Below are 25,796 nucleotides of genomic sequence, written 5' to 3' on the forward strand. Positions count from 1 at the left end.
CAGCCTGATTTAAGCTTGGCTCAGGCCAGCTGTGTTTGTGCTGGTGAAGTTTAAAGTTGTTGCTGTTAGAAAATCATCTGCTGTGCCAGTGGGCTTTGCACCTGGGAAATTGTACCAAGTCTGCCGTGCTTGGGAAACAAAAGCAAGTTCATGAGCTGGGGGACAGGGGAGCATGTGGGTGAAGATTGTCAGGCTGTATAGATACAGGTTGTTTTGGAACAGGACACTCACACACTCACCTCTTCGGTGCACCAGGAAGAGAAATGTGCTTTATTTACAACTCAGTTCTTATAATGTTAATGTTTATCCAGTATTGGAAGACTTAGCTCCTCTATTTTGTTCATTAAAACGCCACCTCAGGCAGGTTCTATATGTCAGAAGAATGGTTTATTTCATCCCTTCTTTACATTGCAAGGGATCTGGCTGCCAAACAGCTGCCTGAGCTGGCAAACTGAAGGGAGCTTGGTTTGTGCCAGAGGGATGACTGGCTGCTTCTGGCTGAGGAGGCTGCTCCTGCCTCCTGCCCAGCTATTCCTCTTGGGAGAGCAGGCAGGAGACCTGCGTGTCTGGGGCTGTTTGTGAGCACGTGCATCCTCTGCAGCTGTCCCTGTGCTGGCTTTGCAGGAGCGTGTTCTCTCCTGGGATGGGGAGGTAAAAGGGAAGATCCCAGCCTGCCCCAAGGAATGGAGACACGAATGGGGACTGTTATTCAGTGGCAGGGACAAGTGGCTGCCTGAGGAGAAATCCTGTGCCTTAGGTGAGAGGGGAAGGAACCATCCAAGAGTGGAAGGAGGTGTTGTTGCCACCTTCAAAATCACCTTTGGTCTCTTGTTGAGTCCTCTTCCCATCAAATTTAGGGGTTTACTCTCTTGCAAACCTGATGATGTGTTTCAGGTTTGTTTTTTTCTTGCTTTCAGACGTCTCCTTCTTCCTCCCTCCCTCCCAGGAGTTGCTCTCCAGTCACCTCTGCAAGCCTGTGTATTACCTATGTTTCTGAAAGGTGTGCTCAGGTTCTGTCACCTCTTTTTCAAATAGTTCAGGAGGGCAACAGCCAGAATTCCCAAAAATAAAAAATGCAGGATTTTGATAAATGCAAATACATTGTCCAATAAAATGATGCAGATTAACCTACTTGATCACAATGTACCTTTGGTAAAAGTACTTGGGAGATTAAACCCAGAAAAGCTGTTTAAAAACTCACTTTCTCTTCCAATCCCTTAATCTTTATGAAGAGAAAAAGTACACTAGCACAATGTTTCCAAAAATTTGTTTTTAGTAGGTCTACAAAGAGTTAGCTAACCTGCTGAGAATTCTGCACCCTGTAAAGTGCATCAACTGGGAGAGCTCAGCAAGTGTCCTGTTCTGCAGCCAGTCAGTCCCACAGTGCCAAGGTAACAGGATGTCACTGCACTTCTCACAGGTGCTGTTTTCAAAGCCAGGATTGCAGAGGGCAGTAGAGTGAAAAATTATTGCAGTGGTGTGCAAGTCCAAGAAGTCACATATCAAGGACTGGGAGGATCAGTGGAAATCCAAAATGCTTTGTTTAACCCCCAGTTCCACCTCTTTACCATCACTAGAGGAAGAGCAAAACTCTTCTGCCAATAGAACTTCTTTTGTCAGAGCCCAAATGATTTATCATAGATTTGACACTTCCTTCCCCCTCAGTTGAAGTTGTTTGGTCTTAAATATTTCTAGGTGAAACATTTAAGTGATGCTTAGAACACTTTTATTCAATACTTCTTCATTGAGAAGTCCTTTAAAATAATATGATGAAACATAATTGTCCATTTTTTTATTCTCTAGGAAGAGTTGACAGAGTATTTAATTTTGAATTTTGAAAAAAACAAATTGTTTCACTTAAAATCTGATTGCCCTGCCCCTCATTGCCCCCCTGCAATTTCCCTACATGTATCTGCTAAAGGTAAGTGAATCTCATTGTTTCTAGAATTAAACAAGAAGATTTGTTTTTGGGCAAGCACTGGGGGAAAAAAACAGAACATGCCAATGAAGGAACTGTTAACTGCTTTGTTCCAAACAGAGCTTCCCCCTCTCCAAATAATAATACTTAATTTGCAAGCAGGTTTTAAACAAGGTTGTGTATAAATTAGACCTCATAGAGCTGGGGCCAATTTGTTCCCCTTAATTTGATTTACTCTTGAAATTTGAGAGGGATTGAAACGGTGACCACATACTGGTTAAGCAACGTGGAAAAGACCATGCCTGAAATGGAGAACTCTGTGGTTTCACAGGGGTTGCTGTTCTTCAAACTATGCTCTTTAAAATACACTACTTTAGTTAAACAAACACTATTATTAGCACTGCTGATAAGCACAGTCATGAAGATAGATGAAAATACCTCTGCCACTCAATTGAATTTTAGTAAAATTGATTGTATTTGAAGGTTCTTTAATCCTGTGCTACATTCTCTCAAATGATAAACAACACCCTTTTGGGCTGTTGCTGGTTTATGGAGTTATAGATAATCAGTTCCTTGACTGGAATTGCAGCTCTGTCCATTTGAACAGGATCTGAGCTGGTCACTGTGTGGGCTATGGCAGCACTGTTCAGGATAGCTGAGGACTTGGTGCTTCAGAAAAAGGACATATGATGCTCAGGAAATGATTTGGGTTTTTTGCCTGAAAGAACTTGCATTGGAAGCAAAAGCTCTGTATTTGTATGTGCATGTATCTGTTGTTAGGTGGAGAAGTGCCTTACTTTCCACATATCTGAGAATATAAAGATTATTTTTCCCCCCCTTGATACCAAGCATAAGTACTTAAAACACATGGAGGTCTGACAGACTGTATCTAAAGTCCAGAAAGGTTCTCTGCTGTGAAAATCTGTTGAAAAGCATTGAAGGTAACAAATGGCAAAATATTTCTTATTTTCTTTATTTTTGCAGGGGTTATACTCATACCTTTCTGCTACCCAGCATTTGTTTAGATTAAAATTAGAATTACTAAAATACCATGGAGATTCTTATTCCAGCAAAAATATTTTTAACTGGAAAAAAAGTGTATTCCAGTCACAGTTGCAGCAATATCTTTCAGATCCTGGCCTTGCTGTAGGTGTTCATTGAGTTCAGCCACGCTTCAAGTATTTTGTTCCACAGAATCATCACCTACAGTATTTCTGATTTTGGTAAGTTGTATTATCGTGCTGATTCTGTATATTGCATTGTCTTTTACAGAGAGGAAAAATGGCTTTTTTAAAGAAAGAAATCTGCCTAACTTTTGTCGCCCACAATAATCACTGAAGCATTCATTCTGCTCTTGATAAAGTAATGCCAAGCCCCCAAACCAGGATTTTAATTAACTCGTGGAGAGTTTCTGAAGACCTGAACATCTCTGTCTTGGTGTTTTGTTACCCTTGTTTCTACAGTTCTAATTGGGTCACTGTAGACAATTGGTGATGGTGGTATTAAATAAACTTTCAAAGTTGCTGGCTAGTGATTTGAGTGATTAAATATGGATTAGATTCAGAATAAGCTGATAGAAAGATATTTTGTTTTCTGACATACTTAAGTTTATGAAGATGTTGTGTCACATTGTATCTTATCACATTATGTTAATTTAGCACTGTGCAGGCTTTTGATGTGATATGCTCATTAGAATGTTTTCCAACTTTAGAGAGGTTTGTTACCAAGAGGCACAAGACTTGGCTCATTTGACAAAGCTATTACAGCCTAATGGAGTGGCAACATTTTAAAAGCTACCCGGATAAAACACATTGTGTGTCTGTGTGTGTGTTTACAACTATATAGTTTTAAAAGTAATTGCAGAAATGGACTTTATACTTCCCAGTAAAAAAGGTCACTGACTATTCTGGTTTCCAGAGTGGACCTTAAAAAGACAGGTCAATCTTGCCAGACTTCTGCAGAGGTCAGGTAAGGTGTCTGAAGTGGAAAAGTCAGCTGTTTCTTTTTTCAAGTCTAAGGTAATTTATTCTTTTCTCATGTCCTCAGTGCACATAGTTTTTGTCTGAGTCATTGGCAACCAGAATTATTTGATATTCAACTGACAGACATCTTGCAGGAATGGCCTTTGGAGCCAGTCCTTATTTGTTTAGTTTTAGCTAATATCCGTGTGTATGCACAATTTAAGAAAAACAACAGTAATTTAAGTGACAGAAAAGGGGAATTAATTCAGAGCCTGAAGCAAGAACAGTCCTTTCTTTTGATTACAGTTCTGGTGTCTGAATCTGAATCCAGCATGCCCTGGATCTTTCTCTATTAGTGTGCTGTCAGACATCTCAGGGTGAAATTCATCTCCCTTCTCGTTACAGTGCTGGCAAACAGCAGAGCTAGGAGAAAGGTATTGTATAAAAAAGGAATTATTCTATCTTGAGTCTTCCTTTGTAGCATAAGCCCAGCTTTCTCTTCAGTTCTTCTTCCTCCAAAACCCCCCTTCACCTGCATTTTCCATTGTCATGTTTTTCCTACCTGTAATCCCTCTTGAGGCACGAGCAGATCCTTGGCAGTTGTGTTCCCACACACAGCAGTCTGCGTGGAGGTGTCTGGATTAAATACATACTGCAAAAAGCAGAAAATCTTGCAAGAGAAGAGCAGATTTTTGGGGGGCAGTACTCAGAAGCAAGTTTATTTTGTCTTGTGCTGGTGGTGTGGGCAGCACCATTGTATGAACCAAAGAAGAGCAGGTCCTACCCTGAGGGCAGATGCTCTGAAGCTGCAGTGCTGCAGCATGGAGCCTGTGTATCCATGCAGAAATCACCTCCTTTATGCTTCCTTTCAGGACCCTGACAAGGCATTTCATAGCACTTCACTGAAAAGTAGCAGGGTGAATAAGAACAAGAGGTTTGATGGTAAACCAGCATCAGTGGAGCTTGGGTTGGGCTGACCTCTGAAAAAATTGTGCAGAGCAAAACCTCTTAATGGGTGTTGCTTTGTGTTTTGACATTTGTAATGAACTGATATGAAATAAAGAACTGCTTCCCTTTGTTGGGAGGGAAAACTTATACAGGTTGCAAAGAACATTTGAATGTTTACAGGTGAACAGGACTGTAGTGAAAGGATAAAATCTTTTACCCAGAAAAGTGCACTGGCTGTGCATCCAGCAGAGTCCCTTTTTGTGAGACTTAAGCACTTCAGCCAACTGACAAGGGCGTGTGTGCCTTCTCTGCCACTGGCAGAGCTCTTTTCCCAGTTAAAATGAGGGTTGTGTGGGATCACATGTGAATGTTGAGCTGGGAGAATTGACTGAACCAAATCCATCCAGCAAGACTGGAGGATGAACAACTGTGTGTATTTGAGGTTTATGTGCTTTCTGAACGTAATGTCTGATACATTCATGGGTTTATTGGGATTCTTCCCAAGAAGATTGCAATATTATCACAGGAAAACAAAAGCAATTTACTAGAAAATATTGGAATTGTTTTTAAATCAATGTTTCTTGTTATTACCATAGACAATGGGAATAGAATCAATTCTAGAATTTTCCCTCCCCATCCCTGCCATGTTTGCTTCGTGTCCATCCTCTTGCTAATCCCAGGTGTTTTCCTTCACTCAGAGAAAATGACAGTAGAGACTATTTTTCTGGGTTTTTTGTTATGCTTTGCTGTCCTTTTCAGTTTGTTCGTATCATCAGCTTCTCTTTAACTTCTCTCTGTGAGCCAGCTGAGCTCAGAGAATACTCAACGTGCACTATGAATGGCAGATTGTCTGTCAGCACAAGTAAGTCTGGAGTCAATAGTAACCAGAGGAAAGAGAAACTGGGTATCTACAGGTAAACAGAAGTTCTTTAGTGCTCAGTTGCTGCTCAATGCCAAGAACAGCCAATAAAAAGTGACATGAAAGTGTTGGACACAAAAAAAGGACTAAAATATAATCTCTTAAATTAATTCATAGCATTTATAGGGGAAAATAAGGAAACCTAACAATAGTTTTCAAGGTGACTTCATATCTGTTCTTCTTTCTCTCAGTATATATAGGGTTGAACCCAGAAAATTTTGTGCATATGTTGTTGAGATGGCAATAAGTGGTAAAAATAAAATTTGTGCCAGATTTATAGCTCCTTATGAAACACACCCTTTGAAGAACACAACTCATGGTCTAAGTTTGGCTTCCTGTTGTATGACTTTACCTTCTCCTTACATCTTCATGCTTCTAGTGTGAGCCTGAAAACTCACAGCGCTACCAAGAGAGGGATGTTGAGAAAGTGAGAGATTCCTTTTCTTTTGCATTGTGCTTTATATGGTTTATTTCCCAGCTTTTGGCATAATACTCTTATTCCTGGGAGTTTTGTGCCAAATGTTATGCCTAAGTTGTTTTACCTTCATTGTAACTAATTTCTCTCTTGTCAGGTTTTGATTTATATTGGTTCATATTTTCTGTTGTTTTAGGTAAATATATTTTCAGCTTTTTTGAAAATGGTAGGGCTGGTCTTTTGTTCCAGTTTGGGACTGGCCTGTAAAGAACCTCTACCCTGGATAGATGTTCTTTCTGCTGCTTGTGCTTTGCAATCTTTCATGCCTGAGGAGCTAATTTATAAGAAGTTTTGAAGCCAGAAACCAGGTCACAGGATGCCTTAAAGACAAAAATTGAGCCTGCTCTAAGGGTCTGTAGGAAACCAAAGTAGAGGGCAGAAATGTTGTTCCTTCTGAAGTTTTCAAAGGGCTGATGGATGCATGCCAGAAATGTTGGATTCCTAAATAAAAGAAACAAAAGGTCACAGCTGAGGGCAGATTGTTGGTCACCGAGGGGATGTTCCCAGTCAGTGCCAGCAACACGGTCAATATTGGGTTTAAGTGTTGCTGTTCTGAGAGTCTGATTTCAACAGTAAGTCCATGAGCTCCTTTTCTCAATGAATTTGTGTCATGGAAACAGAATGCATTGCTGAGGTGAATTCTATGTCCTGTTCTCCATTGCAACCTTCTTTTTTCACCTGAATTCAGCTCCTGTCAGGTAAACTTGCCCACAAGTGTTGTGTTAATGTGTGGTCCTGTAGGGCATGTTTACTGATGGACTTACACCTGCTCCTGTGAGCCTTTGAGAGCGGGCAGCTTGATTAACAGTGTCAAAAGGTTAAGAGAGGTCTGGAAGGGTGAGAGCGGTGTTTGCTTATCACCTGCTGACATGAGGAGACTTCTGCTAATCCCGTGTCTGCCCAGACCCACTCCTGGATCCAGACTATGGTGAGAACAGTACCTGGATTCAGCTGCCAGCCCTTCGTTAGCTTTTAGCTCATTTTCCTATGACCTTTAATCAGAATGATAGTAAGGGACTGTTTGGCTGTGATCCACATACTCTTGTTTTTTATGAGGGAAAAACTCTCACTTTTTGGAAATGTGTTTTTGAAGGATGAAAGTAAAATTTCTTCTCCAAGTCAGACATTGGCAATTGTGACCAGCTAGGAGTGGAAAGACAGGTAGGATGTTCTTGGGTGCACTCTCTGAGCCCAGGGCCATGGGCTTAGGAGCTTTCTGAGCATAAGATGCTGTCTTTGAGTTTTCCCAGTGGATTTTTCCAGTTCTTTTTGAATCACTGTATACCTACAAACAATTCCACAGTAGAACTATGTATTTGGGAAATAACTTTGTTCCTGCTAATTTTACAAGGCTCTTGGTTCTTGTTTTGGAACAGAGAGTGAATAATCATTCCCTCTCACATTCTGTACATTATTCAACACTTTAGTCTGTGAATTGAAGATTTTTTTACTTTTGTCTCTGAAGTTTTCTACTGATAGAGAAGAATTAACGTCTCACTTAAGGCACACCATTTACATTTTGTATTCTAAGAGAAAGGCAGTATAACATCTTATTTTTAGTGTCTACTTGGGCTCATGGTGGTTGAGAAACTCCACTGGCAGAATAAAACAACTTATCAGAGGTTTTTGATGTCAGATCTTAAAAATGCTGTTTCTGGCTCTGTTATATTCCACACCTCTTCATAAATGTGGCTTGTTTTAGTCATGAGAGTTATTTATTCTGAGTTTCAAAACTCTGTAATCCCACAGAACTGGCTCAGCTTTACCAGCTGTCCAACAGTGGGACCGGCTCTAGCAAGGCTTTAATACAGAACTGGGAAGATATCTGAATTTCTGTGTGGAAAGGATGAATATTCTCTTTCAGAAATGAGAGGGGAAACACTGTCATTTTCTAAAGAAAGAATATTTAAAAAAATACTAGTATTTAAACTTTTCAGCCTTTCACCCAACTTCTTCATAATGTCCCAACTTAATTTTTTTTTCAAGTATACAAATGCGTAAACAGTTAATTTTCCTGAAGACACACACACATACCCCAAAGCAAACCTTAAACCAAACCTTGTTTGTTTTTCATACAGGTTGGAGATTGCTACAGTTCTCCCAGTGAACAAGAGATTAACTTACCTGCTTACATACAGGACTTAAAAATGTTATATCCTGATCAGTGATCCCTTTCTCTGTAGCTATCCTGTGAATTTAGATCCAGAGGTTAGCTTTTGCATTTGGAAGTGGACATGAAAGGATGACTGGACGAGGAATGTCGAACCTCAGAAACTTGCAGTGCCCTTGTTTTTCTTAAACAGGGACAGGGGGGAGATGAGATTTACAGTGTGAAAGAAAATTATGGCTCAGGAGCTTTACCTCCACTTTGCTTAAGCAGTAAATGCCAGGGCCATGGTTGTGAGAGGGTGGGACTGAAGTAGCCGTGAGCAATAGTGGAGTGCTTAGTCTGCTTATTTTAACTTTTTTAAGTGACTGCTCTAATGCCTTTCAGATGCCTTTTCTCTTACTGCAGAAATGGCTTACTGTGCTCTTTTGATACGCTGCTTTTAGAGGGCCAGAGCCATCCCTCAGAAGCTGTTTTTGGAAGTGGTGCTTGTGGCACAACTAAGGGCTTGGAGCAACCACTCTGGACCACAGCAAATGGGATACACAGCACCTGGCAGCAAAATCAGCCTGCACACAAATGCAAAGTGATGGCAGGGTAAAGCTTGGTAAACAATGACACTTAAAGCACTACAAGTAATTTACAATTTATAGATATATGAAACCCCAGCACAGATAAATTTCTTAATCTGAATTCAGGTAGGACAGATGTTCCTTTACAATATTCAGATCTATTCATAAAGACTGGATGGGTGAAATTAGTGAGAGGGTGTAGAGCTTTATTTTGTTTTTATAATGATCAGTTTCCCTTTAACATCACCTTTTCTTAAAATTCCTGTGTAAAAATTGAATCAGAGCATTTACAACATAAAAAATTATTTATTCAAGAAACAAATGGAGGTAATATAGAGCACCTCTTTATGTTGCTGAAGACATTGAGAACTTCCTGTGTGACAGAATGGTTGTTGAACACGGTAAGCTCTCAGAGGGCTTTCCCTGTGTTATTTGATATCAAGGATCTTGTTGTACAAGATGATTTTCCAGAAATTTAAAAAGAAACAACGGAGTTTGTGTGTTCACTTCCGAGCTGTTGTTACTGAACATGTTTGCAGTTCAAACAGCTATACTTGGCAAGTCCCTGTATTTTGGATTCTACTTTCTCTGCTCTTTTTTTCCCCTCAGTGAAAACACCAAGGGAAGAATTGATGTAAAGCAATTGAGGATGGTCAATATAAAGTATTTCTAGTGTGCCAGTTGTGAGAATGCTCTTTTGCTTGACATATCGTGACTTTTACTTTCCTTTCTCCCATACACTGCGTAAAAAAGTAAAGGAAAAAAAAGTGGGGAATATCAGGGAGGGAATATATTCTTTCTTTTCCTAAACTTCAGAAGGAGGAAGGAAGTTAATAAATAGAAAATGTTTTACATGTTGTATTTTCATTTCAAACTCTCCAATGCAAATATAGTTGGCAATGGAAATTATTTTTTGTTTACCTGGCATTTGTGTTAGAGTTGCATTTATTACAATTTCTGAAAATCTGTGATGAAAACTTTTCAGAGAGTTTGAATTTGTCAAGCAAGTTTTTATTTAAAATTTAAAACTTAGTAGTGGTTCTCTCTAAAATTGATTTAGATGGAAGGAAAATTGGGTTTAACAAAAGCCTATCAGATTTGTAAAACCCGTTGGAAATCTGAGGGCTCAAGAAATTAGGCTCTGGATTAACTAAATCACTCTATTAAAGATTTTAAATTTAAATTCACTTTCTATCTTCTGTTTTGTCTTATTAACTTAACAGTGTCTTTTGACAAATTTATTTTTACATAAATCCAACAAAAAGAATATAAAATGCAATATCAGATCCTCTATCTTGGAAAACCTGGTACAGATGGGGGGTTGCAGATGTGAGTCTTTCCAAGGGCAGCTTCCCAGAGAGGGGAAAAGGAACTTTATTTCAGCAGGCAGAGGAGGCTGTGGTGGCTCCTGCATCCCTGGTGTCAGGAGGAGGGTCGGGAAGGTACGAGTTTGGTTTTTGTAGAGCTGACAATCTTTACTGTTAACAACATGGTTCTGTACAAAGGGGATGGAGTACCAGGGAAGTAGATGGTGCTTTATGTCCTTTCTGTTTGTTGTTTTTTTTCTTACTAGTTGAGAGGCCAGAAATGTGCAGAAATTATGGGTTAATGAGAACATCTGCTGGTTTTTTTCTAGAATTAAATTTCATCTGGAACCAAATTTGATGTGATAAAGACGGTTTGTTTTTGCAATATGAGCTCAAATTATTCCTGTGGTGTCTGGTGCTGTAACACTGCGCAAAGTGTGGAATCCTTTCAGCCTGTGATTCAGATAGTCAAAGGCTTGCTTAGTTACTCACTCAAAGCTTGAGGAAAAAGAAAAGGCCAAATGTAGTTTGAAAAGCCAGTGAATTTTAGATCACATTTAATTATTTTTCAATAATAGACCAAAGGATCAAAAATCCCCCTTTTCTACATCGAAGTTGCTCTGTGCTCCTGCGGTTTTTACCTTGTTTCACAAGCTACAATAATTTTGTTGTGGTTTTTTTTTTAATGGCAACAAAAAATATTTTTTCTGTGTGACAGTGGTGTGCTAGATGTATCAAAAGGCAAGTGCAAAACTCTTTGTCAGGGAAAGCTGCTTTTAATACCAGCTGAAATTTTGTTTGTTGTATTCCAGAGAGATTTATAAATTACTACCTTTTGATATGGACAAGTGTCCTTAGGAAGATCGGCATTACATTTCAGGCAAAGAAAAGGGGTATTTACATGGTGTATGCAATGGTACCAACAACTATGTTGTGTTTTGCCAGAGCTTCAGTGTGCCCAGTCTCACAGCTTTCCCTATTAATGTTTAATAGGAAAAGCAGCAGGGCCCAGCACATTAGTGCTCCAGCACTGCAAAATGGGTTTGGAAACTGCACTGTGGTTGCTGGTAAATTTTTTTCAAATACCTGGATAATTACCATTAATAAATCAGTACTGAGAAGGCTCCTGACAGCTGAATCAAAGAGTCACTTGGCAGTTGTAGGATAACAAAGTGTTATTTGACTGTAAATGTTCAGGTAGGGAGCAGTTGTGCAGTCTCAGTCAAACTCTTCTTCTGCAAAACGAGAGAGGACGGAACCCTGCTCCTGCAGAAATGGCTCCTTGGGATCCCCACACCTGTCTGTGTGTCTGTTAGAAGCTGTGTGCTGAGGTGCTGCTAATTTAACTCAAGTTTTTGCTCTCCTAGGGATGATGAGAAGTGATGTAATATGGGCTAAGGAAGTGGGGAGAGCTGCATTTCCAAGGTTTGTTTCTTGCCATTCCAGACTTTTCCTGCCTAGAGCAGTCCATGAGCTGGTCCATCAGCTGCTCTTATTCCAGAGCAGCAAAACCTGAGTCAGGCTGTTTTATCACTATAGTGTAGTAGAGTCTTTTAATAGAACAGTCTTTCCACAGGGATGCATTTTTCCCAAAATGGCCACTGCAATGTACATCCAATGTAGTAATGTCAGTCTGCTTGTTTTTCTGCTGTCACTGGTTTTACTGCTGTGGGGAGGGGGATTCTTATGCCATTTACAGTACCTGATTTAATTTTTTTTGTAGGCTAGGACTGTTTCATTGACTTGAATTCTCTCCCTTCTCAGTTACTCCTGTTTTGCCCTATTTAGTATAATACCTTCCAGTGTTTTGGTTGGGGTTTTGCTTGGTTGGCTTGGTTGTTTATTTTTGTGGTGGCTTTTTCCCGTGTGTTTGATGCATCCATTTCAATGAGATTGAATCAGTGGCACTGTATTCATGTTCAACTTTTTGACAGCATGTGAAACTACAATAAGAGTTAGATCTGGGCAACCCTTCATGTTGTAAACTATTGATTTTGTGTCCTGAAGTAAGACTAGATTTGTGCCTAAATCTTCTGAAGTTTGAATCATTCATGTTTCTGTGCTTCTGTACTTGGTAGTCCACTGGCTTTGTAGGTCACTGGCAATAATACCATGTAAATGAGATCTCTCTAGGCAGAGAGAGCATCCACACAGGCTTGGTACCACTGAAACCATCCCAGAACCTGCCTGTGTTGTAAATTTAATGAATCTTGTGAAGAAATTCATAATGTTGGCAAAATATTTGAAGAGTTCATGGAATGAATGTGGCCTGCAGTTCTACATGAAGATTCAAAAAAACTAGAGAATAGATAGTGTAATTGAATTTCCTGGATTTCAGTAAACACACCGGGATGCAGTGGATATATTCAACAGAAGCATTAGTTTTAAAAATACAGCTGTGCACTGTAAGTGGTCAATAAAACTACGTGACCCCAGTTCAGAGGTAGAAACTGGAATATTTATTGAACACGGAAAACACAATTTAAGGGTTTTGGGGGCAGGACATGTTAATAAGGAGGATGGGTTATGCTAACTAGGGGATGGATTATGTTAACTAGGGGATTACACAAGTTTCTGCTACAGTTACACAATTGGTTAATATTTCCCGTAACAAGGATTACATGGAGGGAAAAGAACAAAGGGGTTTCTACATGGTCTGATAACATCATCACAGAGTCTTTCCATGATCTTTGAGGTCCCTTCCAACCCAGCTGATTCTATGATTCTATCTTGCTGGAGGAGACAGGACAATCAACAAAGCTAAATATTAACAGGTCTTGTGTTGAAGGTCCTTAGAGTAAGGAGTTTCTCCCAGCTGCTGCTGTCCATGGCCTGCTACATAATCTCATCAGCTCCTTCTCTGCTGATAGCTGAGCCTGGATCCCAACAGTGCATCAAAAGTTCCAACAGTGATAAGGGATAGCATCTGGCAACAAATCAGGCCTCATCAATTCTTAGCGTAAGAAGGAAGAGAAATATGTAAAGCAAACAAATAAGCTGTTTGATTAAATATCTATACAAGTTGTGATGCATTTGTGGCCCCTTTGGGACCACTATGGGGAAGTACAATATTTCAAATTACCTTGCAAAGAAGCAGATGTGTTTTTTGGAATCTACTGCATGCATCAAACAGCAGTGTGAACTGCTGGCAGTTGTTGCTAACACATGAATATTCCTGTTCTTTGTCCTGAGCTTAATAATTCTGGGGGTTTTCCAGTCTGTCCATTGGGAGCTGACACCTATACAAAGGGTATTATCAACAAGTTAAAAATCTCTATAAGCCTAGGAACTCTATGCAGATTATAGAATTTAGTGACATTTCAGGCTGTAAGAAAACAAGGCCATCTTTATGCCCCTTAACTGTATCATTGCTGAAGGTCACAAATATCATCAGCTCCTCTACTGAAACTGGTGGCACCAACTCAGCTTCCATCACCCAGTGTGTGTTCAGCATGTGTCATGTGCCAATAATCAAACGTGAGCTGGGAAGATGTCCCCACAAAATATACCTTGGAGCTTAGGAAATACAACTGCTAAATCAGAGACTCTGTTTGCTGTAATAGTGGCTGCAAGTGCACACACAGGTTATCTGTAAACTCCCATCTTGCACTGACCAAAAGTTTCCCCATAAAAAATAGGCTGGCATGAAGGGCCATTTCCAGGGAATCCTGAGGGAGAGGAACATTTTAAATGTCATTACTTTCTACTGCTTTGCCATTATCTGATGACACAACTAATTATTCTCAGAAAATGTTGTTTATTTAAACAGTAATTCTTTAGTACCTTATGTTCAGAATATTCTCAATGGGATCAAATAATTCCTTATAATATTAATCATCATAGCATGGAATCATCCTCAAGAGCGTAATTATTGGCAGTGCAACTAGCATGCAGCAGAAGTTCTTGTCAAGTCTACAGGTAAGGCAGATATGGATGTCTTCAAAAGGCATCATTAAAAGCAGCCATTTCAGCAGAAGAAGCTGAAATTTATGATCTTGATGTAGTAACTTTGAACTGAAAGCAGTGAAGTCACTGAGCAAGTGGCAAATCATCCATGAATTTATGACTTGCAGCTCCCTTGCTCACCCAAGTCTAATTGTGTGGAAGAGCCCCAAATGTTGACTTGTTTTGATGTTCAGCTGAAAAAGCAACTTGCTGATCAGGAGTTGCAGTGCTGTTCACCATCCACAGGTCTTGACATGCTCAGTGAAAGGGAAGGGACAAGGTACAGAGAGAAGTTATTTTGGATTCAGTCAGTTCTGCCCTGTACAAGAGAGATGTTGGATTGGGAGGGAGGCCTCTGAGAGGGAAAATCCAGCTCAGTCCCCCAGCATGAGCATGAAACGCAGGTGTTCCTGCTTCCTCACTCCAGTCATCACCTTAAGTGCTGATGATTCTGCTTTTCAGAGCAATAACTAAAGCAGTTTCTTCCATCCTTGTATTAACAAACTTAGTAAATCATATCCAGCATGATCTTTAGTGAGAAGTTTCACAATTTATACTGGTACTTACAAGCCCAGTGAGCTCTGGGATATGTGCTCTCTACTTATAGTACAGTGGAGATTTCCTTGGCAGTATAAAAAGCGGTCCAGACAAATAATAGCTATGTTTTGGTTTTGTTACACCTCAGCATGTATCACTTCACAGTGACAAATATAAATCCCAGTTCTGATTTTGGATTCCTGGCCAAAAGCACTAGTAAGTTTTGTTCTCTCATACAATTTGGTATGTCTCTTTTGAGATACATTTCCCCATAAGATACCAGGTGCCTTGTGAGTGAGACAAGTTCTAGAGGCACTTGAGCTCTATGGGCACTTCAGCACAGCACTAAAAGCTGTAACAGCTGACAGGTCCTTATTTTCAGCTCATCTTCTTTTCTCGCTGGTGCATTGTGCTCTCCAGTGCTTTTCTGTAGCTGCTGCTTTATCCTTCTCAGCTGCCACGGGAAGGGCAACTTTTCATTGATCACCTTTGGTGCTAAAACTTGGGAAGGGATCTTGTTTCTTCTGAAGAAATGTGTGTTGAGCTTCCCAGTTGTTCACTTTGCAGTACAGTTATTTTGTTCACTTTGCTTGTGAACACATTTGCTCAACCTTAGCTTTCAAGTGCATATATAAATACAGAACTCACTGGAGTGTTTGAAATGTGTTGGTAGTAATCTATCAGTTGGGTGCTGAAGCTGCTGAAATCTGCACATAATAGGGTCAGCATTTTCACCGTTAAGGCAAAAAGCAGTTTTTAAGGATGTGTTGAGTAGTTCTTTGCTCAGTATTAAACTGTTAGTTTTTCAACAGGGAGACAAGACTCTAGCTGCATCAAGCTTACTGTAGAAATTACTGTATAGTTTTATGACCTGTATTATTCAGAAAGCCCGACAAGATGATACTAATGCTCTCTCCTGGTTGTAAATTCTGTAAGATGCTTAGATACCACATGGTTACAGCGTTGGCATAAATATGCTGATTGATACAGATGTAATTAATTTTTAGATCTTTCTTGCAATTATTCTGGTGATAGATGTCTAAATTTGTCCATAACCTATTAGATAAAATGTCCCACTCTATCACTGCTACTTGTAAAATTTAATGTTTGCAGGGCTTGAGGTTATGGTTCTGCTGTTGCTTTTTTGTTCTACAGGTGTACTTGTGGATCCAGTAAAATTATGAGCTGACCTGCTCACTGAAGTGTGGAGTTACCTCCCAGGAACCGCAGCCCATGAGTACTTGAGAAGGGCTCTCTGGCTAAGGGGAAGGGATGACCAGTGGGGCTGATCCTGGGTCTGCAGGGCCCCGGGTGGGAGCAGTGGAAGAGTGAGGAAGTAGAAATTCAATTTTGAGGCTGAGCATTGTTTCCTGAAGGTCTGCTTCTGAATTTTGGGAGGATACACAACTGCTGCTGTCCTCACCGAGAAGTTACTTGTGCTGCTGTTCTACAGTAGGTTTTAACTTCCAGTGCATCCTGATGGTTTTCAAAGGAAGGAATGGATACCTCATGACAAGTAACTGTTGGCCTAGTTTTCTTTTTTAGTTGAAAAAAGCTATGTTTATCCTTTATTAAATTTGTTGTGGTGTCAAAAATATCTTTGGACATGCAAGGAATAAAACAATATATGGTCAACTTAGTTATACATTTTTATTTTGCTGCAGCTCTTGATAAAACCAGAGATATCATCAGGGCAATACTACTTCAGTTGCTTTTCATTTACTTTGATATACTCTGTAAGTGCTAACAGCTTTTAAAAGTAGTACTGTTCCACAAGGGGGTTTGGCAGAAACAGGCTTGTATGGGTAGCCTGTGGATTCCTACCGGGTGCTGCTGTTGTACCTGAGAAAGGAAGTAAAGAAATAAGATGATGGTGGTGAACTTTGTCCATGTGGGGATACAACTGAACCTTGTATAATTTAAACTCCTGCTGGACTGAATGGATGAAGTTCAGAGGATGAATACAGACCATGCCCTTTAATGTATTTTCCCAGCTGAGAGAATAACAGGGAATACACTATGAGAAAGGATCAACTTCTGAGAGCCTTTGACTCATGGTGGGATTTTTATCATGTGTCTTGGCAGTCTGATACTCATTTAGTCTATCTGATTGCTGCATGCTAAAGACGAATTAAATATTTCCAATTTTTAAAGCATGGAAAAGACCTGAATGTTCTATGAAGGAGCTTTGTGTAAGTATTACTGTTTCTTTAGCAAGTAATGCATCAGTCACCATTATGGTGGCCATAAATGAGTAACTATTTAAAGCCAAGAATTTATCATTGTTTCAAACAATGTTTTAATAGTCTGATATTTCAAATTATCACTTTAGTTAAAATATACACTCATAGTTCATGTTAACATAGAAAGCTTCAATAGTCAGATGTAGTTTCCTACAGGTGTTAGGGATGTCTAAGCTGAGAGGGTGATTGGAGTTTGGAGGCTGAGTGCCAGGACATGTTAAATTGTTTTACCTGGGTGTGTGCAGGTGCTCAAACTGCTTTTTGGTTGCAGCACCCTCAGAAACGGGGAGGCCTCTCTACAGGTGTAAAGGCTTCTGGGCTTCAAAAGGTGAGTTTTTATGCTGGGCACAAATGAGAAAGGAAAAGGCCCCAGTTCCAAATGTTTCCTTCTTCTTGAGAAGAGACAGGAAAACTTCAGTCTCTAAAGCTTCCCCTTTATTTTTAATGTGCTAACCTGGTTTCGTGTCAATAGGAACCTCCAACTATGTACTCTTGTACATGTTGTTTTAACACATTGACTTGAGTCACTTAAATATTCTTGTTGTTGAACAGCTTCTTGTGTAAAAACCATGTAAATTTGCAAGGAGTTTTTTTCTAGGGTGATGATAACACCTGAGAAAGCCTCCACTTAGTAGGAGAAGCAAAAAGTCTGTGTGAATTCAAATCTTAATCAGGAGGCAGGAGTCTTTAATTAGGGTGTCTGTGTGAGGATGCAGGTGGGGAGTAGCTGTTTGCAGGGTTGGTTCCTTGCTCTGTGGTGGCTTCCTCTGTGTTACTGGTGTTTCATGGCAATCACCTTTGGGACTTCGAATCTGCTCTCTTTCTCTTCTTCCCTTCAACCAAACGGACTTGAAATCTGCTACTTGCAATGAAAACTTGAATACAGAAGCATCAAGTAGCTGGAGATTAGCAAAACAGTAAATGTTAGACAATTATGTACTCTTCAGTGTTAAGTGTTTGCCAAAGCTTTCTCTTTGACAATACAATGTTATGTCTGAAGATGCACTTGCCTTGGAATTTGGAAAACAAATACTGATTTGTGCTTTTGAGCAAGTGGTAAGCCCTGGAGAAAAGCACTTGCCCATCTTTCTTGCTGATGCTCACCTTCATAGGATGTATATTTATAACCTTACTGTTCTAATAATCTTAAACAACTAGCCCTGAAGATAACTGAAGCATGACTTTGTTGCAATTTATCCTTCTTGCTGAAAGGGATTAAATAATATAAATCAAAGGTTAGTGAAAGCATTGCCTTGAATTTTAGATGCTTTTCAGTGCATCTTTTAGAAGGCTCTCTTTGAATTTCTTTGTTAAAAATACTCTGCAGGAGGAAAAATATCACTTGGGATCCGTATATTATTCTGTGAATGTTGTGCTGGTTAGCAACAGGAGACAATGGATGTCAAAAGAACCAGGTGCAAGAATTGCTTTCTAGATGCATAGGACAATCTGTGCACAAGCTCATATAATACTATATAATATATATAGTATAATATACATACTATATATATATAATATATGTTTAATATATAAGACTTGGTGAGACTGGTGCCAGTCAGAGTTTTATATGACTTGAGGACTGGAGAGAAAACCTAAACTCACCTGCAATCAAAAACTATGTCTGTTGGACAAGAGAATGTTCAACAAATTGTAGCGTTGTCTTGGAAAGCACCATAATTTACACCTTGCTCTGTTTGGTTACCTCAACTCTCCTGAGGTGAGCTGTTCAGTGCAGCTGTGCTGCAGGTGACCCAGAGTGTTGATTGAGAAAGGCTACTCCATAGGTTCTCAAAAGTTTTGATGGGCAGCAAACTTTGGTGTGTCTCGGTTGCCCATGCAACTGGCTCCTGGGACTGCAGCTGGTACTCTTCCCTCTTAGACCATTCCTCTGGTGCTGTTCAGGTCAGGAATCCGATCACTCTGTCTCCAAAGCCAGGTTTATTCATGGGTGGAAGGCCTAACCAACTTAGAAGGGCTGTCATTATTTGTAACAAACAAAGGTTTATTTTCTTGTTTTTTGTCGTTGTTGTTTTGCTTAGCTGCTGACCTTAAAATAGACATCTGAGTGATAATGGAGATGAGATTGAATGTAAACCATCTTAAAAAGACAAATGCCACCAGAACCTTAAAAAACTGTCTTAATCTTAATCAAACTCTGTTTTCATTATCTGTTTGAAGGATTTTCTATTACTGCAAAATAAACTGCAAAGAGTGTTCATGGATCTCCTGGTATAGCCAAATGCATTAGTCCTATTGGAGAGCCTAATCTGCACCATGGGTTGGTGGTGCCTGATCTTTCTGGTTGGGATGGACACTTAATTTAATCTCGAACCAGGGGAGCACCCTTCATACCTCCCTGCTAGGTGGAGTGGCAGTGGGATGGGAGAGTTCTCGCTGTCAATGTGAAAACTCGGAGAGTACTACTGCCATTTGTTTGGCTGCTGTCTGCTCCCTCCTTGGTGAATGGAAAGAGAGACCAGCGGGGTGGATGGCTCTTATAGGAGCTCAGGGTCTGTGCCTTTGGCTTTTTAGGCTCACCCTGCACCTCTCAATCCCCAGAGGAGAAGCATTTACTTATTGGATTTTATCTGCACAGTCAGGGGCTCAAATCAGGATCTCCAGGATACAGCTGTCTTGTCACTTGCTATAATTAGACTTCAAAGGCCTGACTTCAGGCCAGAATCTGGAGTTCTTTTTAAGCACCATGGCCAACCTACACTGCAACGGGGTTTTTAATCACAGTCCTACTTGTTTTAAACCAGAAGCATGTTATAAAGCAGTAATTCTCTACAGGTTTCAAAGCTTAGGGTGTATTGTTACCTGCTGGAGTGCTGTGCTCTTTAGGTTTATCAGGTTTTTGATTTAAGATGAGTCTCCCTGTGACCTCATACCAATTCAGCTAAGAATAGTCCTGCTTGTGCAGTGTATTGCTTCCTTTATTTCATGGCTTCACATTAGGATACAGAATTACTCAGAAAGCCAGAGGCTTTCTCAAGGCCTGCTTGTTAGTTATTCCTCCTCTATACACAGCCAACCTGGATCTTTCTGTAGTTATGTGATACAGGCTCCATGTGAAGAGGCTGAACAGCTCAAGCACCTGCTGCATTTGGCACACCTCTGGGGTTTGAGGCTTCTGTGGTTTGCATCTGTCGTGATTCCTTTCATTCCCTCTGGAAGTGAGAGAAGGAGCTCACAATGTGAAGACAGTCTGAGTTCCAGATGAGTCTCATGTGATGCCCTTTTTGGGGTAGACTTTCTAGTAACTGGAGAACAATGATACAATTCTAATTACTCTTGCTAAAATGTAAAATAAAGGTTTTCTGGTTTGATAGCATTGAGCTGATTCGTGCACTTCTGCCAGTCATTCCATATTTCAGTCACTAAAGACTTTTTTTCTTTTTAATGAAATGTACTTTATTTAAAATAAAGGTTGTGTGCATTTTTCATTTGTCACACCTTGAAACTTGATTTTGAGCTGGTGGCACAGAAAATGTTCTTTTGATGCATTTTAGGGGACAAAATAGTTGTCTTTTTCAAGTACTTTTTTCTCAGTAAAGGAAGGTGGTTTTGTTGTTAAAAATACATTGTGTTAATTATACACATATGTAGGAATCGATCTTCCTCCTAGAGGAATGGTGAAGAGGCTCCAGAACTCATGGATGAAGTGTTAGGAAGCTGTAGGTGTGGGTGAAAGTATGAACCAGATTTCTTGTGCCAGACCCACCTGCTCACAAAGGCCTCCAGCTGTGCAGGCAGGGTTGTTTAGGATAGGAATTGCCTTGCTCCAAATCATCCAGCTGTCCCTAAAAATGGCCCTTCTGTATGTGCAGAGAGTGAAGTGCATCCATGTGATGGTTTGGACATGTTGGATGTCCCGTGCCCTGCTGCCTTCAGGCTGGCCAGACCTGGGAGGTTTGCTCCAAACCAAGACCACTGTTGATCTCTGTGGAGGCTTACAGGTTATAACCCTCCCTGGTCCTGACTTACAAATATGCCTGAAATAATTTCTGGTTTCCAAACTGCCCTGGAGGGCCACGAGCAACTGCAGTTCAAAGGAGTGAGGTGATGGCTGTTGAAAATGGTTCTGATTCTGAGGTTCTGCACTGCAGGACTGGCTTGCAGAAAGGTCTTTAATACTGAAGCACTTATGCTCTCCTGCAAGGAGTTTTATTTTTTCTTGATGCCAGCAGGATTATCTGGTTGCTGGTGCTATAAATGTTGCCCATGTGAATGTCCTGAGGAATCCTGCAAGATACCTTCCCTACTTAGTAATTTTGCATGGGATGGAGCTGGAACTGAAGCCTGGGATAACTTTCTTATGCCAGTGAACTGCTTAAAGAAGTGGTGCAAGAAGTGTCAATAACTGTGCAGGACAGGACTAAAAAAGAAGCTTTTTGGTGTTTGGTATATTGTGTTGGGGTCGAGAGACTTCCTATGTGTATTCACTCCCTGTATATTACCTAGTTCTTTAGGTTTACTGGGGATCCTGGCTGAGGGCTGCCAAGGAATAAAATGTACCCCATGAAATGCTGGTCAGCGCAAACAGCAGAGCTGTAAGCAATTTATATTCTCTAATTATTAAAGATTCAGACATGCAAGATGAGCTTACATCTTTGCAATTATCTAGTAAGGTAGAAGAAAATAAATTTAATTAAGGAAGTATATCTTGGAAACATAGAGTAGTGATTCCAGCTTGTTACTAATTTCAGAGTATGCTTGAAATACTTTGTTAGTAGAAAGACAATTTCCTGTTCTGCAGTAACCCTCAGCTGATGTGAAACGAACCCCAGACCATTTCTTGCCTGCTGTTCTCATCACCAAGCTCAGCTGCTTTTCCCAAGCTGAAGATGCCTCTAACATATGTCCAAGAAGAGAAGCGTGTTCCAAAGTGGAGTGTGCACTGGAAATGCCACATTGCAGTGGAAGTGGTAGGAGAGTGCCTTGGTTATAACAGTGGGAATTGGAGCAGCTGGCTTGTTTTGGCTCACTGAGAGCTGCCCAGGGGAGGCCAGGCAGTGCCTCACCATGTGCTCCACTGGCCCTTGGAGCTCTAGGCTGGGCCTGGATATCCTCTGCAGAGGCAGAAAGAAAGAGGCTCCAGCTGGTCCCTGCTGAGCTGGGCTCTCCTATTTCACAGTGGTGAAAGGAAGGGGGATTGCCTGGCAAAGGAACAGTCAGCTGGTGTGCACAGGAGAATGGGGATTTCTGTGGGGTGATTTGACCCGAGTAAAGACAGAAAAGCTTGTTTTGCACACTCTTTGCTTGAGTTGCAAGGTTTGAAGTTGTGGCTCTCAAATTGGGAAGGAGGGAAAAGGGATATTTAAGTAGTCAGGTCACCAATTCTGGATATATAAGCCTAAAAAATTACAGCAGTTGTAAAAACCCAACCAAATCAAGCTTTGTTGTGCTATACAGCAAATTCTTATGTGCACAGTTGTGGATAGGTTTTCCTGCTCTAACAAAAAAGTTTACAAATTAAGATTTTATGGAAATTGAGTAAAAAATACTGATGTGACTGTTTATACATAGTGCAACTTCTTTCACCAGGAGCAATTTTCCATGCTTAGTCAGAAAGGTTAATTCTGGCTTTGCCATTTTGTTTTTGCTTCTCCTCTATGATCTCCTTTAGTCTTTCCCAGATTCTGCCCAGGTTGATGGATCCAGTGCTGGCAAAGCCCTCGGCATCACTCTGTGGTGGCTGAGAGGTGACACTGGTGGGGCTGGTCCCTGGCTGGGTCAGACCAGTGTGTGCAGGAGCTATTCAAGCCAATCCATAAAATAAACAGCATTTCCCCTGCCTTGAATGGCAAAAAGTTGGCACATTTGTAAACTTTAATAAGTTTTAAGAAAACAAACATTTGACTGTAAAAAAAAAAAAAAGGCTTTTAATAACTTTTTTAACAGAGAATTTGCTCTAAGACACTGGCTCTCTACTTCCAAATCAGGATATCTGTGCAGTGGAATGGCATGTAATAGATGAGATTAACTCCATGTGACCTCAATGTCACCTTTTCAAAATTTGCGACAATTCTATACAGCAGAAACCAAGCAGGGATGTCTGCAACTGGAGCTGTAGAAAATAATTAGTGGTCATTTATCATCTTGGTCCCTAAACAAGAAGCAGAAAAATGCTCAAGAATCTTTAAAAAAATATTCTCAAACAAAATTTAGTTTCATACGATCTCAGAATGGTTTTTCTTTTTTCTCAACAGAAGTAGTCAACATATGAAAAATAAAGTTGTATGAAAATAGCAGCTAAGAAGCTTGATAGTTTCTTAGGCAACTTAAGTGCTTTTAAGATTATTTCTTTGGCATATTTGTCTATGGTAAAGATTAACCATAGGCCAAATGGATGTACAGTGCCTTTTCAGTTGTAACAGAAGAGAATTTTTCTCCCACCGTTTGGCTTACCTTAGCTATGGGCAGTTATGTTAGTTTGCGAATACACAATATTTTCACTCTCTTGTTGGTAAAGACACAGTTCTGTTGACCTGAAAGCAAAACTGTGTGGTGTGGTTTTTTTCTTTATGGAGCATAAAGTTGAAGTACTATGTTTTTAATTTTTGCGAAGAGAAAGTTCTATAAGAGTATTTGTTAATGTCATGTAATTAGGAACTTGCTCAGCACATATTTTTGGGAAATACACTTGGTATGCACATGCACAGCTGTTCTTAAATATGGAACAAGTGGGAGCTTAAGAGCCCTGGGCTTACATGGTTGATCCACTATTGGTTTGGGATTTATTCTCTATTATTTAGAAGGTGTGACTTGGGAAGCAATTACATGATTCTTTCCTTTCCTTTCATGCCCACTCTGCATTGACCAATGAATAATTTCCTATATTTTAAAATCAGAGAGGCAGTTTTTCCTGTCTCTGAACTTAAACACCTCATTTGCATATGTAAATGATGTTTGGAAAAGGTAAGGTGCATAATGCTAGATTAAAGAGCAAAATAGCTAATAGGTTGTCAAGCAGTAATTTTTCAGTTTATGTCCTAAAACCAGCAATTTTGTTTACCTTAGATATGAGTGCCATGGGCTCCCAAACTGTTTCAACTAAAAAACCCAGTATTTAGATACTGTTCATATTTACTTATTTTCTTCAATTGCTCTCTGTCATTTTATTTGCTTTTTGAAGAGGCAGAAAACAAATCTGTCAGCTATATCCATATTAATTATCTGTTACTTAAAATGTAGACTCAGTAATCTAGTTTTAGGAAATGTCTTTTTTAACCCTTTAACACTTTTCTATGGCTTTAAACCATATTTCAATTATGAAATAAGTTTGTTATTTTTCAGCAAAAAATAAACTGAATGCACATCTTGCCTTGTAAGTAAGGAGATAGGGAAGGGAAGGAACTGTCCAAAGCAATCAAACCTGTTCCACATTAAGACCATTATCTGCCTTAATGTAATCATGTTCAAGTCCAGACATCCCTTAATCAATGCAGTCTGGACAGATATCACTACAGCTCTTCAAAAAGTACAGATAACACCAGTGTCAGTTGTCTGACTTGGGGAGAGGCTTAAATGTGCATCCAGAAAGCAATGAAACCAGGAGATAAGAGAGAGCTCTGAACTGTGTCTCTGGTGACACAAGTAATATAGTTCCAGTGGTAATTTTTTGATAGCTGACTGTACATTTTTCATCAATAAAGGCAGAATGACCAGAATGAAAAGTACCTGCTGCAAAGGCAAAGCTGAAATCTGTTCTGGGAGACTTAAGAGTTAGTGGTGAGACCTTTAGGTGTTTCTGAGTAGCTTTGTTTGGGGGCCAACACTTTTAACATTCTAGCAAAAGAAGAGTTAATTTTTTCCCCCCTCCTTAACTTTTAATATTTATTTTAACATGAGTTTCTCAGAGACCCATGATTCTGGACAACTAGGCTGTTGTGTGCTCTGAAGGAGTTCTGTTGACAACACTGAGGGGTCAGGAGGCTGGAATTTAAGTGCCTGTGTATTTTAGAGTGTAGAAGTGAAAGATCTTACAACAGTCCAAGGAATGTACAGTGTTCTGAGTGGTGGTGCGACCAACAAATGGTACCTGACTTGGGGTTGCCCCTGTGCCTTACACCTGCTGATGATGTGAGCCATGAGGAGAGTGAAGGAGCTTGCCCACTGTAGGAGTGAGTGAGTGCCTCCCAGGAGGTGCTGCAGTGTTTGGCCTTAGGTGTTCATTGGTTTGTTTTTGTTTTTTTTTTTTAAGTCAGAAATTGAGCCAGTTGCACTGAAGGGAACAAGAAGGCTTCTGCAAGTGCAGGAAATCTCATTCATGTGCAGCTCTGAGGGTAATGACCTGCAAGGAGAATTCTTAAATGATAGGACAAGCCCCTGAGAGAACTGCGGGTGTTCAGGAAAGGATCTTGTCAACACCACCCCAAAATGAGATACTTTAATTGGAAGAAGTACAACTAAAATGATGCAGAAGAGGAGTCAAAATGGGAGAGTCTCTTCTAGTTGGCAGAACAGCAAGCCAGCTGTTGGCTTGGGACTCCTTCCTGCCAGATCCCAAAGGGAGCGTGGGCCTCCCATCTTTGCACTGCTCCTGTCAGACATGCTCTAAAAAGCCAGAGGAAGCCTTTATTCCCAGTTCTTGTGCTGAATGTCAGGAGTTTTTAAAATAATGCATATGAAATGGATGTTGTTAATACAGGTGCTGCTTTGTGTGTCCAGCTGTCTTAACACTAATCCTGCAAATTTCTATCCTATGAATTAGGACTAGTGCCTAGATCTGCATTTCTAATCACAGTAATGAGAGTAGTCACATGCAAAATCCTGCAGGGTTACAAGCAAAGCCCTGAATATGTTGCATCTGAAATGCTGGTGAGACTGCCTTCTGCAGTTATTTATGCTTGGTTTCCCAG

The 25,796-nt window shown here is 40.2% G+C and overlaps 1 long non-coding RNA gene across 9 annotated transcripts in view; it reads left to right on the forward strand.

The window, feature by feature from the left end:
• The window catches only part of LOC127476888 (uncharacterized), a 554,098-nt gene that overhangs the window by 154,043 nt on the left and 374,259 nt on the right, over window positions 1–25,796 (forward strand). For 7 of the 9 annotated variants that reach the window (XR_007906755.1, XR_007906754.1, XR_007906757.1 and 4 more), the window contains 4 exons: window positions 918–1,000; window positions 1,804–1,921; window positions 2,903–3,141; window positions 15,845–16,205. This is a non-coding gene — a long non-coding RNA (uncharacterized LOC127476888). The remainder of the gene's footprint in view (window positions 1–917; window positions 1,001–1,803; window positions 1,922–2,902; window positions 3,142–15,844; window positions 16,206–25,796) is intronic. The other 2 variants (XR_007906758.1, XR_007906761.1) reach the window with 2 other exon arrangements.

This window comes from Manacus candei, unplaced genomic scaffold, assembly GCF_025592945.1.
Source record: "Manacus candei isolate 608988 ecotype Guabito, Panama unplaced genomic scaffold, ASM2559294v1 h1tg000050l, whole genome shotgun sequence".
NCBI lineage: Eukaryota > Metazoa > Chordata > Aves > Passeriformes > Pipridae > Manacus > Manacus candei.